Source organism: Cinclus cinclus, chromosome 11, assembly GCF_963662255.1.
Source record: "Cinclus cinclus chromosome 11, bCinCin1.1, whole genome shotgun sequence".
NCBI classification, from domain to species: domain Eukaryota; kingdom Metazoa; phylum Chordata; class Aves; order Passeriformes; family Cinclidae; genus Cinclus; species Cinclus cinclus.
The window spans coordinates 12,282,823-12,298,574 of NC_085056.1; the positions used below are offsets into that span (position 1 = coordinate 12,282,823).

Consider the following 15,752-nt stretch of genomic DNA (forward strand, 5'->3'; position numbering starts at 1 on the left):
CTGGATGCAACACACAGCTCTGGGGGTGTGCTCACTGCTGCCAGGCTGACAGGACAATAAGTGCCTCTTCGGGCACCACATATTTTTAGCTGTGTTCTCTATTGTTTAAAAGAACAAATTACATTCGCAGCAGAGAATTTAGCAGCACCAAATAAAAGGCTTGGGAGTATCCATCACTAACCATCAGTCACTCTTTCTAAACGTGACCGTGGGTGATGCATCACAGACAGCACCAAAGGAGCAGGGAAGAGGTGTTAATTAACCTGTAAACCTGCTCCACTTTGTGCTCCAGATAGCACAAAGGCCCTCCGGAATCTGAGGCATAGTTCACCCTCATTATAAGGCTCTCCATTACAAAGCCAGTGCAAAGAAAAGCCTACTGCTTTGACTCACAACCCCACTTCAGCTCTTTGTAAACATTTTGACATGCATTTCACTCATGTACAAACTCCGCTGCTCCAGAGAATAACCTTCAAAAGAGGGTAATTTCATTATTCAAGCAAACACCAGAAAAACTTCATCTCCTTGCAAAGCTTCCAGTCTATCGGGTGTATCAGAGCTTCTAATCAGTCCAAGTTTGAACAACCCTTTTTCTTCCCAATTTTGTGATGTCTGTGCAGTCCATTTCATTTAGTAACAGTGGTGAAAGCCCGGCATTCTCCTCATGCTATATTGCATACCTATTATGATTTACACACATGCCAGCCATACGCTCTACATTCCTATTAATCTTGCCCTGACTTTATATGAATCACCAAGAGCAAGGTACAGCAAAAAGCAGGAAGTACACATCACTTCAATGCACCTATCCTTGGACAGGCCTCCACGAGAGTGGAGATTCAGCTCATACATGAAAGACACGTCTCTGTCACCACCTTCCACAACCTTGTCCCAAGTCTTGTCAGGATGAGTAAGAAGTAAAATGTCTTTTCTCTCTCTATGTCAGAACTGCTTTGATTAATACAAACTTTTTAGAATTAGACTTCTTGAGCCACTGGATTGTAACAAGAGCTGGACAGTTCAGAAAGTCCCCTTTCTGGAACATTTTAGGAAGATTACTGTAGATCAAAAGAAACAATGTAAGAGGTCAGGCTATTTTGCAAGGGGAGATTATATAAACTTCAAGGAGAATTCAAACATTCTTTTTCATTCTTACTTTGCTCAGGAAAGTAGGCAGTAAATACCTGGCTTGTTCATAAAAACACAGCAATGAACTTAGAGTACAGCTGACATTGAAGTTCTTCATGAACTATAAATATTTCTCTGATGGGGAAGCAGGAAAAAATGGATAAAACCAGTAAGTTCTAAGAGAAGACAAATGATACTAAATTAATGGCAAGCGTTCAGCTATTTTTGGTTTTTGTGAAGATGTGAACAACCTTAGAAAAGATATACACCCAAAACTAGGATTAGAATGCATGGCTCCTGGATCTCACTCTTAAACCATAAATTCAGAGTGTCAGACACACCAGGTAGCTCCACTGGAGTGGCTACCCATCCCTGGCCACCCACATCACAAACACCTCCCAGCTTCACATCCCAGCTCCCAGACCAGTCTGCTAATCTCAGATGACTTCAAAGCCTACCTACCATGTGATCCAGAGTGCTTAAGAAAGCTGTGTTTAACCTATTACCCCATCTCCTTAAGTACAACAGGGCTGACATCCTACCCATGAAAATCCCAACCACTAAGCAGAGACCCAAGGGGCAACACCAGCTGCCCAGTTAGGAGAGGCACACCCTGTTATCAGAGCCTGTGTCTGCACCACAGACAGCTTTAACCTCGGAGGGATCTTTCTGCCACGTACCTCTGAGTATAAAATATGGTCCAGCACCACGTGCAAATGGATAAATCTAAGAACTGCTGCACTAGAACACGCAGTTCTCAACAGACTGAGCTACTAGAAATTTCAGTCACAAGATGTAAATATGAACAAAAAATATTTTATCACTGAAGCAAAAAGGATTAAGGGCACAGCCCAGATATCCCCTCTGTACTGGGTGTACTTCTGATGTGCCTATTCTCACCTCTGCCCTTTAACAACCAAGTCAATGATTTTGTTATACTGTATGCATGCAAATTGGACTAATTTTTTTGACTGTGTTCCCAAAACCCTAATTTTGCCCTTTCTATCCTTCACTAAGCCTGTCTACATCAGTTGAAGATGCACTCACTTCTCTGTCCACTTGCTTTTTTCAGGCCTCCTTTCAGAGGAGAGGTTAAGCCTTTGCTCTCACCAGCCCTTTCCTGGTCTTCTTTCTTAGGAGAATATTTTCACCCAGTCTCAGGGGATTGCATTTTGTGCATTCCTGTTTGATGCATTTCTTGTGAGACAGGATCAAATGAGATTGAAGGCCCAGAAAACCCCATGCTGTGTACCTTGCATAAAATGCACTTTCTCTTACACTAGAAAAAGGCTTACATGACACACATTTTTTATAAATATATATATCTATGAAATTTTGAAAGTAGGCAAAAAACATTATAATATCATAAGGTGGCAAGGAATACAAAAGAAGAAAAAAAACCCACAGTGAATAGAATCCTTTTTTATAAAAAGAAAACTATGCTTAACACAAACTCCTTCATGAATTCTCTTTATACTTCCAGCGACACAAATTCACCATTCTGCTGACACTGTTGCTGACGCTACTGAAAAAGTCACCCAAGATGGTTCATTTTAAAACAAATTTTTACAAGGAGACAAAAATGGGGATTTATAATGGAATATTTCCTTCTGCTTAATCACAGCATCATTACTGTGATGGTGTAAAGTCCATTTTGTCTTTTAACTGATTCACTGATAAACATAATATTTTGGGGATAAGTCCCACAAAGACATCCAGTTAAAAAAGGAAAAATATTAAACTATAGTTGCCCAAAACAGTCCTCCCCTAATTTACTTAATGTCAACAAACAAGAGATTCCTGCCAGTAATTTTGTGTTTCTAATACTATCAATTTTAATACTAACTCCAGATACCACTCATTTCAAGTCGCTGAGAAATTTTTAAGTATTTACAATCAGTCAAACAAGGAACCATTTCAGCTCTTTGACCTTAGAAACATGAGATATAAACTTTCAACTTCCATAGGGAAGATATTTTTAAAACTAGGAGTGCATTTCCCAGAATAATGATGCTCTAATACTAAACAGCAGCTCAGTTATTTTGTGTTAAGAAACCAAAGCCCTTCTTACACAATTTCAAAGCAGCAGCTGTGACTTTGAAACTAGGAACTCATTCTGGCCACCTGCTTTAAAACCAGCCAAAATAAACGTGGTGGGATGGTTCCTGTTGATAACCATGGGATGGCAGGGTAGCACAGGTTATTTGCTGCTAGGGTTTAGGTCCTAGATATCACTAACTTCTCCAGGATTTCATCTGGATGAGGACCTTGGGATCAAGCTGCATCTGAAAGGTGGATTAATTATTGAGTGCTAGTTTGCAGTACTGTTACTCAAGAGGAGCAAAACTTCATTGCACAGCTGACATATATTGTTCACGGCATGTCGTACACAGTGTGATGTTTTACTCCCACAGCAGATGATACTTCTTAATCCCTTGCCAAACAGAAAGTATTATGGTCTGGCTTACAAGGTATTGGTTTCTTCGAAGAAAGAGTTTGTCTCACTGCTGTGTTTTTTTGGTTTTTTTTTTAATAAATTCAAACCCATCCATAATAGCAATAACAGTAAACTTAGAATTATTTCTTTAAAACCTCAAATTAGCCTACTTCTTCTAGCCTTACTAAAAACATTGCAAAAAAATAGTGTCCACCAGTGCAACTAAGTAAACACTAACTAAACCTTCCCAGAACCACAGCTAATGCAGCAGAGTGTACCTCAGAACATATTTCACTGCCTAATCCTGCTCTCAGCAGAATTAACAGAGTTACTGAACTTCAACAGTAAAAGGATTTGGCCTACAAAATCTCAGCCATTTCTAATTCTCACTGTTAAAAAGCAAATGCAGTCCCCCTCAAAAAACTACACTACAAAGTACTACAGAAGAAAAAGAAACTTTAAATATTTAAAAACATATAAGCTTGTTCCTAAAAATTTAATTTAATATAACATTATTAAAGAAGGAGAAAAGAAAAAAATCAGGTCACTCACAAGTGTCTTAGGTTCTTTCTGCTTTCTACTCCTCCTTGCCTTGCTTTGCCCCCTTGCACTCCCCTTGTGCAGAGGCACATTTCAGACAAAGCACCCCTGTAGTGCTCCCAGTGCTGAGGTGGGAACACGCTCTTCTCCTTATGGCCAGCAAAGGACACACACTTTGATCTTCAAGGAAAAGACTCTGGATGGTGCAACTCAAAAGGTTGCTACAAGTTTTTTTGGTTTTTTTTTTCCTATAAATTATCCCTCCTTTTGATACCTATTCTTGCTCTTAAAAAAAACCAACTACACACATCAAGTTAAGATGAAAACTGCCCACATGACAAGTTTTTGTTTACAAGCTTAAGAGCAAGTTTCACTTGAACACAGGTCAATGCCTCTTTAAGAAAACATCACATACCAAAAAAATCACACATGGCTAGAACACATCATGAGCAGAGAGGAATTGTGGACTCAGTCTGTGAGGCACCGAGCCAGCCTGAGAAGCCCTTTGAAGTTAGAAAAACATCCTCTGGTCAGAGCACATTTGTGAAACCGTGGGACAGGCGCTTTAAACAACATTCACTGGAGATCACCTGCGGTGTGCCAGTGGATTGGCGCCTGGGTAACTTCAGCAATGTAACCCTTTATATTCCACCAAGATCACTCACTCCAAAACCTCTCCTATCAACAGCACAGTTACTAAACTGCGAGGCAAAGCACGTACCATTTCACTCTCTCTACAACACAGGCAGGCAGTTCCAGCAGACATGGGAAGTTTGGGGAAACCCAGGCGCAAGCAGACCTTGGTCAGCAGAAGAAAGGCCACTCTCTCTGGCCACAGCAGTGCTGACAGAGGGAAAGCAGCAGCCTGCAAGAAGGGCCACTGCAAAGCAGTGCTGCACAAGAGTCTGGAATGCACCAGGCATGAAACAGAATAGTGCTCTTCACCCTAGGCAGGAGAAGGAAGATCCCTGGGTGTGGATGGCTAAGTCCAGGTAACACAAGGGGTTTTTTCCTCTTCCACTTACACAGAGAGAACTGAACATCAGAAGACTTTTCTAGCAAAGTCAGCTCCCTCCACCCAGCTCTTCCACCAGCTATTAGCACCCAGCCCGCTAGCACCAGTGCACTGTGCCAGCTCAATGTAAAGCAAAACCACCCCCAGATCTGGCAGCTCTCAGGCCTCTCAGAAGGGTCTGAAGGCAGCAGTGGCTACCCAATCCTCATACTGCTGGATACTGGAATAGATGTGCAAGAGCAGACAATCTTGACTAGAGCCCATGTCGGTTCAGACTGTGGAAGGAACAAGCCTCACCCTGCTTTTGGATAGGGTTCCTGCTCATTTTAGAAGACACTCAGACTGTACACTGGGCCAGGATTCTTTCCTTTCTTAAAACATACCCCTAAAGGCACATCATTAGCATTTTTCTCATCTAACCATTCTGCTCTTCTGTGTTTGACAAGCTTTCCTACTTTGCCCAGTGGTGGTGAAATTCCCCTCATTTTTGAGGGGACACGACTCCCAGTGCTGCCATCAGAAACACATGAGGAGGGTCAGATTACTCTTGCAGAGCTAATAAGAGACCTCAGAGCCTTTCTACTTCTCCCACAGGACACTACCCATTGTCTGTTATTCAATTACTGACAAATCTAGGGGGCTTCCCACTGCAGTGCCTTTGGTTTCTGTCTTTCCAAAATGGGGAAAATCAGAGGTGGCCATAGATTAGGACAGATTGTTTTAGCAGAGGTTTGTTCTGTATTTGAACAGCACGTGTATGTTTAATGAATAAGCACAAGCAACACCTGCATGCTGCAGTCAAGCTAGTCCCTCCTGGATAGCAGCAAATGTCCAAGGACACAGAGCTATTTCAACGTGCCTTACTTTTGAATTTCAGCACAGAGTTCTCACAACATTTTTTTGTTTTGTTTTTTTTCCTAAATGGCATTTTAAAAAAAGAAATCAAACACCCATCTGGAAAAGAGTGCCATGGTAAGATTGATGACCAAATTCCAGTGAAGTCTATATAGCATCAGTGAATACAATACTTCCTCTCCAAATGCTGGGGTTTTTTTCTTTTCTGTTACACATCACCATGTTGCAGTCTGAAAGCAACCGTCTTTCAAAGTAAAGCTCTTTACAATAGCTTACACAGGAAGAGATCTCGTTTACCTCTTTAACTCTGGACTAATACACAGCATAAAGATTTTGTGTGCTTTCTATTAGACATAAATAAATGACTGAAAACACCCTTAGAGTAAAAGAAAAAAAATAATAATTAGACTGTGGTTCAATACTTTAACTAACCAACCTAATTAGATAGAAAAAAACACCTTCATACAATAAAAATGTGGCATTTTAATGGGTATTAAGCAGTGCTGTGGGAATAGCCTCTTTCAAAACATGCTTTTTAAACCTATCTGGAAAATTACATTGCTAATTACAAATGGGAATTTAAGTGGCAGTACAGCTGGGAAGAACTTTTGTGAACCTGTCATAAAATGATCAGATAAACTGCATCTGCAGGGGAAAATACACTGCCATTACACCAGCAATGTAGCTGCTAGATTAAAAGAATATTAGTGTCTTGAACCTTACCATGTCTTCCACTGATGTGGCAGAGAACCCAATACAAAACCACTAATACCAATGAGAAGTTTCCCCTCTATTACAGCAGGGCTTTTGCATCAAAGCATAACAGAAATAACACAGAATTTTAAAAAAATTATAGAAACAGTCTAACCTAACTGCAATGAGTTAGTTAAAAATATACATTTAAATGTAATTTATTTATGATATTTGAAAAAACTCCTTTTACATATATATATCATCAGGAACAAGACCTCGCACATAAGTTTTGCATAAATAAAAGTGGCTTTAACTGAGATAACCTATGAAGTTTATCCTGAAAATAAAATTAAATATTCAGGATGGCTAAATGAGGCACAGTTTTTCCATGGGAAAAAAATATCAAAGTATTATTTATTTTCCTGTAGGTACTTGTTTTGAAAAGCCTTTTCTCCCCACCTGGCCTTCTGCTAAAAGCCACAATCTGCATTTAAACAGTGCGTACACTTTAGAAAATTATCAACGATCTTTTTTTACAGCAGGAGCTTATGAAATTATTTGATCCACTTTTCACATAAAAAGTCTTCGGCTGACCATAAATAGGCAGGCTCCCAGTATAAACTTACCAGGATTACATCAAAGACCTTCCTCTAGGATCAGACGATTGATTTCTTCAATGCTTTTTAGAATTTCTTCCAGGATATTTTGGTTTATTGCCTTAGACCTTTGCTCAGCTGGAATGACAGATATTCTGTTTGCTAGACTGTGATGTTCTCTCTCTACAGGGGAACGAGTGTCCGTAGTGTATACACACGTACACTACACGAACAGAGAGAGACTTGGAAAGTTCACAGGCAAAATTATTATTTATTGTTTCAAAAAGAGTGGTTTATTACAGAAACACTGATACAGGCTTAACCGCAGCATCTTACGCAATACAGAGACTGCTTGTTATTCTGTGAGATCAGGACTGGAACACTCTATGCTCAGAGAAAATCCCCACTCCCCCAAACAGTCATTTGTTCTTTCTATGCACTTAACGCACAAGGCATAGCCTTACAGCTACTACCCTCTTTACCTAACTCTCTTGAAACTAACTGTCCTGGAAGCATGAAAGATTTTTAAGGTAGGACAAGAAGCATCTTAGTCCTTACCTACCACTATCAAATCTTTGGGGAATCAGACAGCAAACTATCTCCGAGGGCAATGTGACACACTACTCACCATTCTCCTTCCTCCCCCAAGACAAATCTGTCACCTCCGTACCACTCATCATCCGCATCAGAGTATGGATCAAAAGATCCGAGGCTGCTCCCAAATCCCATTTCTCCTGCAAGACGGTACTTTGTTCTGTCACTTCCCTACTGAGTCTATCCCCTTATTTTATGCCTCACAGCATGTGTGGCTGCACCCCAAGATCAAACACCCATACATGATTTTCTTTCACAGATCTTGAATCACAATGTTATACTTTAATAGGAACCTCAATATATTTAATCCCTTTAAAGCTGCCACAGTAATGCCCTCAAATGCATTAAATTCCACCCCAATTGCAAAATACAAAGTATTTCTCTGGATGGACACTGTTCTGACCACATGCCAATCCACCTCTGAGCTAAAGAAACATACACTGCCTGCATTTGTTAGTCAGAAGTCCAAGGATACATGGCTGAAAATTCCAGGCACCTTAAATGTTCTCTGCTCTAAATTTGGCTCAAAACTGAACATTTAAGGGAGGATCTCACATTCTCAAGGCATTCTCATTGCAAATGGCACAAGGAACGAGAGCCACTGAGCCTGGATTTAAATCCAAACCCACTAAAACTGAAAGCAAAGATGGTAGATGTCCCCTTTCAAGGCATAATTGAGACACCCACACACCATCACAGCCAACTCAATGAGTTTCAGAGTCCACTGAATTCTTAGACTGAGAAGGGTTATTGAACAAAATCACCAAACAATTGGAGCTTTGACAAAAAGCAGAAAAACTGCTTTCCTGGTTAGTCTTGTCCACAAGTATTATACCTTCTCAGGCACTGATGGCATTTAAGTCTCCTGTGGCCACTGCCTGGTCATCTGAGGAACAAAAAGGCTTATACCACCAGAAGTTTTACAGACCAAAACAACAGGATCATTTATTGCCCTGTAATATACAATAGGCCAAACCACAGAATGGCAGGCTGGAAGGGACCACATCATCTGGGTCATCTGGTCCAAGCTCCCTGCTCCAGCAGGGCCATCCCAGAGCACAGGCCACAGAACTGTGTCCAGAAGGTTCTTGAATCTCTCCAGTGAAGGCAGACTCCACAGTCTCTTGGACAATCTGTTCCAATGCTTGGTCACTGCACAGGAAGGAAATTCTTCCTCATATTCAGGCGGAAATTTCTCTGCATCAGCTTCTTCCAATTGTCTCTTCTCCTATTACTTAGCATTACCAAACAGAGCCTGGTTCCAGTCTCTTGACACCCTCCCTCCAGATACTGATACACTGATGAGATCCCCTCTCAGCCACCTTTTCTGAATGCGCTACAGGATCTCCCCAAAAGACACTGCAGCACTCCCTTCCTTAAACAATTAGATTCTGTATGACTAAACCACAAGTATTCCTGATGTATGATGGGTACCTATCAGGTGATGTGAGACACAAACATAAAGTGACTGGGGAATCCAGTTGAGCACTTGCTTACAGACACAAGCCTGTTGGAAAGCCAAGTCCCATGGCAAGCCAGTGGATCACCTTAATAAACAGTGGACATCAGGTTACATGGCAGCAGTATGTTTGGAATACACTAACTGTACAGGACTTTCCAACTCACATGTTCAGAAGTGCCCTTGTAATTCCTCAAGTTAGAAGACAAAATACACACCATATTGCTCTGATGACAATAAATCCAGAAGCCTACAAAGTGAATGCCCTGTAAAACAGTAACCCTTGCTGAGACACCAGGGGAGCAGTGGTTGAAAGTATACAAATCATCTCCCCTTTCTCTTAGATTACACTAAAAGCCAGCACAGTTCCTTCACCACCGGCTTTCCACCACTGGAACAGAAATGTCATGAGATACTGCAATACAAACATGCTTTACTGGCTCAAAAATCAGACACAATAAAGAGTCTACATTTGAAACTTGGTTAATAATTCTTGAATGGAATACAATCCAACTCAGTCCCCCATAGCTGTAGTTACTCTGTAGGAGTAAATACAGGCTTAGTTTTGCTGCCAATGTTGGCAGATATGACTAAATAAATTCACAGAGAAAGTATATTTGACCATTCTTTCACATTAATTTTTCTAACTAAAACTTTACCTCACTTTCCTTGAAAAGATATCTATAAATATCACATAGCTTGAAAACTCACAAGTATTCTAAGTAACTGGTATATAAAGAAGAAAAGTAGTTCCATTACCATAAAAAAACCAAACCAAACCTCCAGCCTTTTGTATGTCTGAACATCTACCATTTGCTTTCCAACCAGGGTTTGATGCTGACATTCACGAAGAAAAATCCATCTGCAAGGATTTCTATAAAGGCCAACATCTGCAGCACTGGGAGCAATGTTCCATTCTGATTTAAATATCATCACCGAACAATTATTTCCCCAACTTTGGAAAAACTGACTCCTACAAAGTTTCAGTACTCAAGAGACTTTTCTTTCCTCTGTTCATAAATTAACGCAAAAGAAACCCTAAAAGTCAACTAAGATCTTCCTCTGAAGGGTGCATACAAATAGCCACTTACTGAGCTCCTCTCCTGGGTCCCACTGCAGAACCATTCAAAACCTACAGAAAACCCTTCTGTTAATGAATGCTGCTGAAAAGAACATTCCCATGTGTCAACAATCATATGCTATAAATGTCCCATTTTTGTTATAACCAGAGTTTTAGTTAGCATTCTTTACATTAAAGACATTAAATATAACCTACTGTCGTTACTATTCATCCTGGATTACAGAAGAATATCTACTCTATAACCAAGGCCTTCTCATTCAGAAGAATTAAGGTTTCACTAAGCCAACAGGGCCCATCAGGAGCCCAAGAGACATATGAGATAAGTTTTTTTCTCACAAATACCAACCTAAGTAACTCCACTTTAGCAGGGGTGGGAGAAAGAGGGCTGTTAGAGATCAAAAAAAAGCTCCTTTAATGAGATTGTTTGCCGAAACTCCATGGGCCATTCGGCTTTCCAATCAACATGCCAAATTAAAAGTGCACCACATTAAATCTGAAACACCTATAAAACAAGCCCTGATGAAATACAGACAAGTCTTCCATCTACCTCCTCCATATGGCTCAAGCAAAGTCAACTTTTAATTTCATAACACAAAATATTTAATTTATGCTTTTCTTCATATGTCAATTTAACCTCTGGCACAAAGCTTTGAAACCATATAAGGATGCCTAACACTTTCCATATGGCAACTGAATTGTGGCTTTTAATTGCACCAACTGGTATCATTCAAGGATAATTCCCTTGGAATCCAGCTTTCTGCTACAGTATTGGCCAATTCACTAATCTCATCACTATGGCATTAATACTTTCAGAGACTCTTTGATTGTTAATATTCATAATATAATTTTCCCAAACCAGAGCTGTCAAGATATACTATGTACATCACTAATTAAATTATCTTGGCTTGTTGGCACCAAATTTCAACACTAAATAAGATCCTGCTTTTCTCTCTCTCAAGACAAAGTTTGGTAATTTTATTTTAAATGCCATACACTACATTTTTGTGTACTAAAATACTTTTTAGTCATACCAATATTGAGAACTGCTGAGTCTGCTGTTTATTTTAATCTTCCGAATCAATAAAAGTAATTATTTTTATAGTATTGACATTGATGAACTTGAAAATATTTCAGTTTAAAAGATCACTTCAAGCAGTCACTAAAGATAACATCCAAGGAGACATTCATTGCTCTTGTCACCACACAAGTAAGTCTTTCAAATGTCATCTTACTCATGAAATGACCCCAAAGTAGTGCCACAATTAAATCTTGCATTTCAACAGCCTTGAAGCCATAGTATGTGCATAACACTAAAAAAGTCTCATTTCTGTTTATTATTTTCATTTTGGATGAATGACCTACCCAGCTGTGTCTTCCATAAGGCGACGTATTTTTAATATGCACACACACACAATTTAACAGTGGGGGACTGGGAAGGGCTTCTTTTTTAATTTAAGATTGATCATACTAGAGGAGCAGTGAAGTTGACACTGGTGTTGTCTCCTCTCAGCCATGCAAGGAATGCCCATTAATGTCACTGGCAGTTACAGGCACAGAACAAATGGAGAACAAGCCCCACCTCTGAAGTACTGATGCGCCTCAGAATTTCATACTGTGTTAGTCCCAAAACAGATACTCAACTCTAATTAATAACAATTAGGGTTGGACATCAGGATCACTAGCACCAATGGGCCCAGCAGAAGCAAGCTAAAGTCATTTCTATTTTACCTAAAATGATTACCTACAATGTAGCTCACTGAGAGTTGGTTTGAAATTTAATTAAAAACATTATATTTTTTCCATTCCCAAGCACAGATGTCAATGAGACACACAAGAACCTAGTAAAATTTCTTACGGCTTTGAAGATAAAAGTAAATGGAACTAAGCAAATGTCATATTTAATATTCCCCCCCTCTAGCACAGAACCATTTCTCAGTGAAATAAAAAAAAATACATTAATATTTGCAAACAATGTTGATTTCCAAAAATAGTTTGTAAAAGTAAACACACTGAATAATTTTAAGATTAAGAATTATACAGGATAATCCACAGTATCAGAAAACCTTTCTGGATACAAATTAACTCATTCATAAAGCAGCAAATGAAGTGTATTCAGTTGCTAGCAGATTTACAGCCTCAGTGGTTTCAATTAGCTTTGAAACCAGAAGATGACTCTGGACCTCATACTTTTCATGGATGCAACATAACTCCTTTTCTCTTTAATCCTTCATGGAAGCTACAGGCCAGCCCTGGGAGTCATTAAAACACTTAGAGCAGAGCAGCCCCTGCCGGGCGGGTGGCAGTGGTTTAATGAGACCCGAGCTCTCACCCAGCACAGCCAGCTGCAGACACACCGCTGCACTCGTTTGGGACACTCCCCTTCCCCTGGCTCATGCCTTCACCCAGAGATTTGCCAGGACATCCTTCTCAGAAAACTGGTGCTTTTGGCAACACCTGGACACGAATTACTGTGCTTTCAGTAAATTGGGAGAGACAGATAGGACACGACACGGAAAACGCATTGGCTGAGAGAAGTTCTCTAACCAAGAAACTCTCAAAACTTCTGCTCAGGAAAATGAAAGGTGTCATATAACTAAACTCTCCTTGACTGAAGTGATGTAAAGACCTCCCCTCTACAACAATTGTAAATTCAATCATTCTAGAGAGGACTACATATGAAACTTTACTGCTTTCCTCTATTAGTCACTCATTCCTCTTGTAAAACACTGCATGAAGCCCCTGAACTTCAGTGTCATCTCCTGTGGATGACTAACTTCAGCAGAACAATTCCCTGTCTGTTCTTGAGAAAAACAGCCTTCCAACTACAATCAAGACTGAATTTTTGGCTTATAGACAGTAAAATAAATCAAACTGCACTATCACATCCAAGTTCTGATAAAAGTTACTCAAATTTTGAATTTTCAGTCTTGGAAGCTCTTCAGGCTATGTGCTCTTCTCTCCCATCAACAGGTCTTTGGAGGTAAACTGAATTTGATCATATAGGCCCTACATACTAACAAAACCACCATCAACAAAGTTGTGGTTAAGGAATCCTACCAGGAAAATCATTTCTAGGACCATTAATTTTTTTAATATAGCTGTATGTTTCTGTGAATGCAGATATTTTCATCAGTGTTTAATCTAGCTCTTTTTATCACAAACGCAACAACTTGACATCTATTTTGGGGGGAAAAAAAAAAGCATGTTTTACTGAGAAGTCAGTTTCAGCTGTGACACAATGAAACTGTACCATTCCACAGAGCTTTGTAAGCTCATTGAAAATTTTAGGATCAATTTTGAAGCAGTAAGAAGAGTCCTTGGTCAATTCAAGTGCAACACTAGTACACACTATTGGGGACTACAGCAGTGTCCCACACAACCCTGTGACTAACCATTAGCAGAAGAAACTACTATTTCTACATCTTGAGGAGACCAAGGAACCAAGAGGTTAGGCTACAATTCCCTTTGTACCTTGGTATAATTATACAAGAGATCAAAGAGATCTCAGAAGAGAAGCAGTCATGTAATCTCAGTTATGGAGTCAATAGCTGTGACTCCGTAATCCTTGTCAAAATGACTGTACATATGGCACATCTGGTTCCAATGTAGTATTAGAAATGCATCCTTCCATATTCCAAAAGTCCATATTTTAAAGGAACTTTAATGTAGCTGTCACAGTGTGCCTGTGGCAGGATGACAATTAAATTAAATCAATGGGCAGGCCATGTGTGCACAGAGATCCTACCAAATATATTAGGCAATAAATGGCAAATATTTTTGAACATTCAGAAACATCTCTATAAGGATGACAGTAAAAAGCCTCATGGGAACAGTGCTTTTAAACACACTTAAACCTATTTACAGTTTTATAATGTACTGAAACTGTAGACTAGTATTTAGTTAATGGCTTGCTAATTGCTGAGCCATCATGAGGAGGATTTCCTCTAGAGTAAGCAGGGAAATACTGTTCTACTGTCATTCCAGCTGAGCAGACTCACAAAACTGCCAACGGAAGAGTGTTGTGAATAGAAAGTATCTTTGACAAAAGATATTGTCTCCTTCTTTTCAGAAAGAAAATCATCTTTGTGGAAGAAAAAAAAACATTTCACAAACTAAAGTCAGTTTTTACCTTTAACTCTTGTATATTAAATCTATGTTTAGCTTGGTGAGTTGAGCTTCTTTTCTAGAAAATATACATGTGTAGGGTAGAACATATGTAAAACCCGTGACTTACAAAAACTGGGATAATTAGAAAACAATTAAAAACAAGTATTTTTACTCTTTGCATCTGTATCATAGTATGTATGACTGTTAATGAGAACATGTCTCTTTGAACATATTGTTTCCAAGTAAAGCACAACAAATATCATTTCAACCAATCATAGCTGCAAGTTGAAGGTGATTATGCTCATCAGTTACAAACAAATCAATTTCTTGCCCCTTTGTCTTTACTTCTAGTGACTCTCACACAATTTATGCTCCTCAAAATACGATACTGGTGGAATCGAAAATGTCGTCATTAGCTTTTCCCATACTACACATCTTCTATTCACACATCCCACCTAAAATTTAGTATTCTCAACTTACAAGTTAATTTTTCCTGAGACACAAGAAGTCCAGGCTTCTGACAATACAACTGGTAGCTAACAAAGCAAAGAGCCTGCAGGAGGTTTGGTGGCCCTGGCTCTGCTTGTGCTTTCAAAGCCACACTGCTTGCTGGGAAGCACAGATTCCAATCTCCCCATCTCTCAGGTTACCTGCCCAGTGATGAAGCTTTCAGGGCTTGACCCAAAGTCAATGGGAGTCCTTCGGTAAACATCAATAAGCTCTGGATCACACCCTGAAAGACTATGAGGACCATATCTAAGTAATGTTAAGTCTGTTTACCTCCCATCATGCCTCTTTGTTTAAAGAGACAACATAAAAATAAATAAAAGAAAACGGCAACTGAAACATTTCCTCCAGCCCTGCTTTACATGGAGGACTGAAGGAAAGAGAAGGGGTGAAACAGCCAGGACAAGTGACCAGCACAGTTACTCGCGTGGAGAGAGTCAGTCTCACGGTTTTAGCAAGGAGCAAAAAAATAACAATAACTCTTCGGGGACTTCACCTTGCCTCCCAAAATGACACAGGCAAACTTGCGCACTAATCAGGGTTCACAAGCTATCGCACACTAGCTGGGTGCTGGGCTTTCCCCGGAGATTGTTTGTTCCTGTTTGTGAAAGGTTTTGTTCTAATCGTACTGCCCAGACACCAGCAGTCAGGTTCCCTCACTCCTCTGGCTTTTGTACCCTTACCAAGTTTGCTCTGCAGCTTCTAACTTCATCAAAGGACTGAAGGAAACCACCCACGGG

General features: G+C 39.8%; 1 protein-coding gene across 1 annotated transcript in view; it reads right to left on the reverse strand.

The window, feature by feature from the left end:
* The window catches only part of NKD1 (NKD inhibitor of WNT signaling pathway 1), a 104,358-nt gene that overhangs the window by 87,832 nt on the left and 774 nt on the right, over positions 1-15,752 (reverse strand). The gene's annotated exons all lie outside the window — the stretch shown is intronic.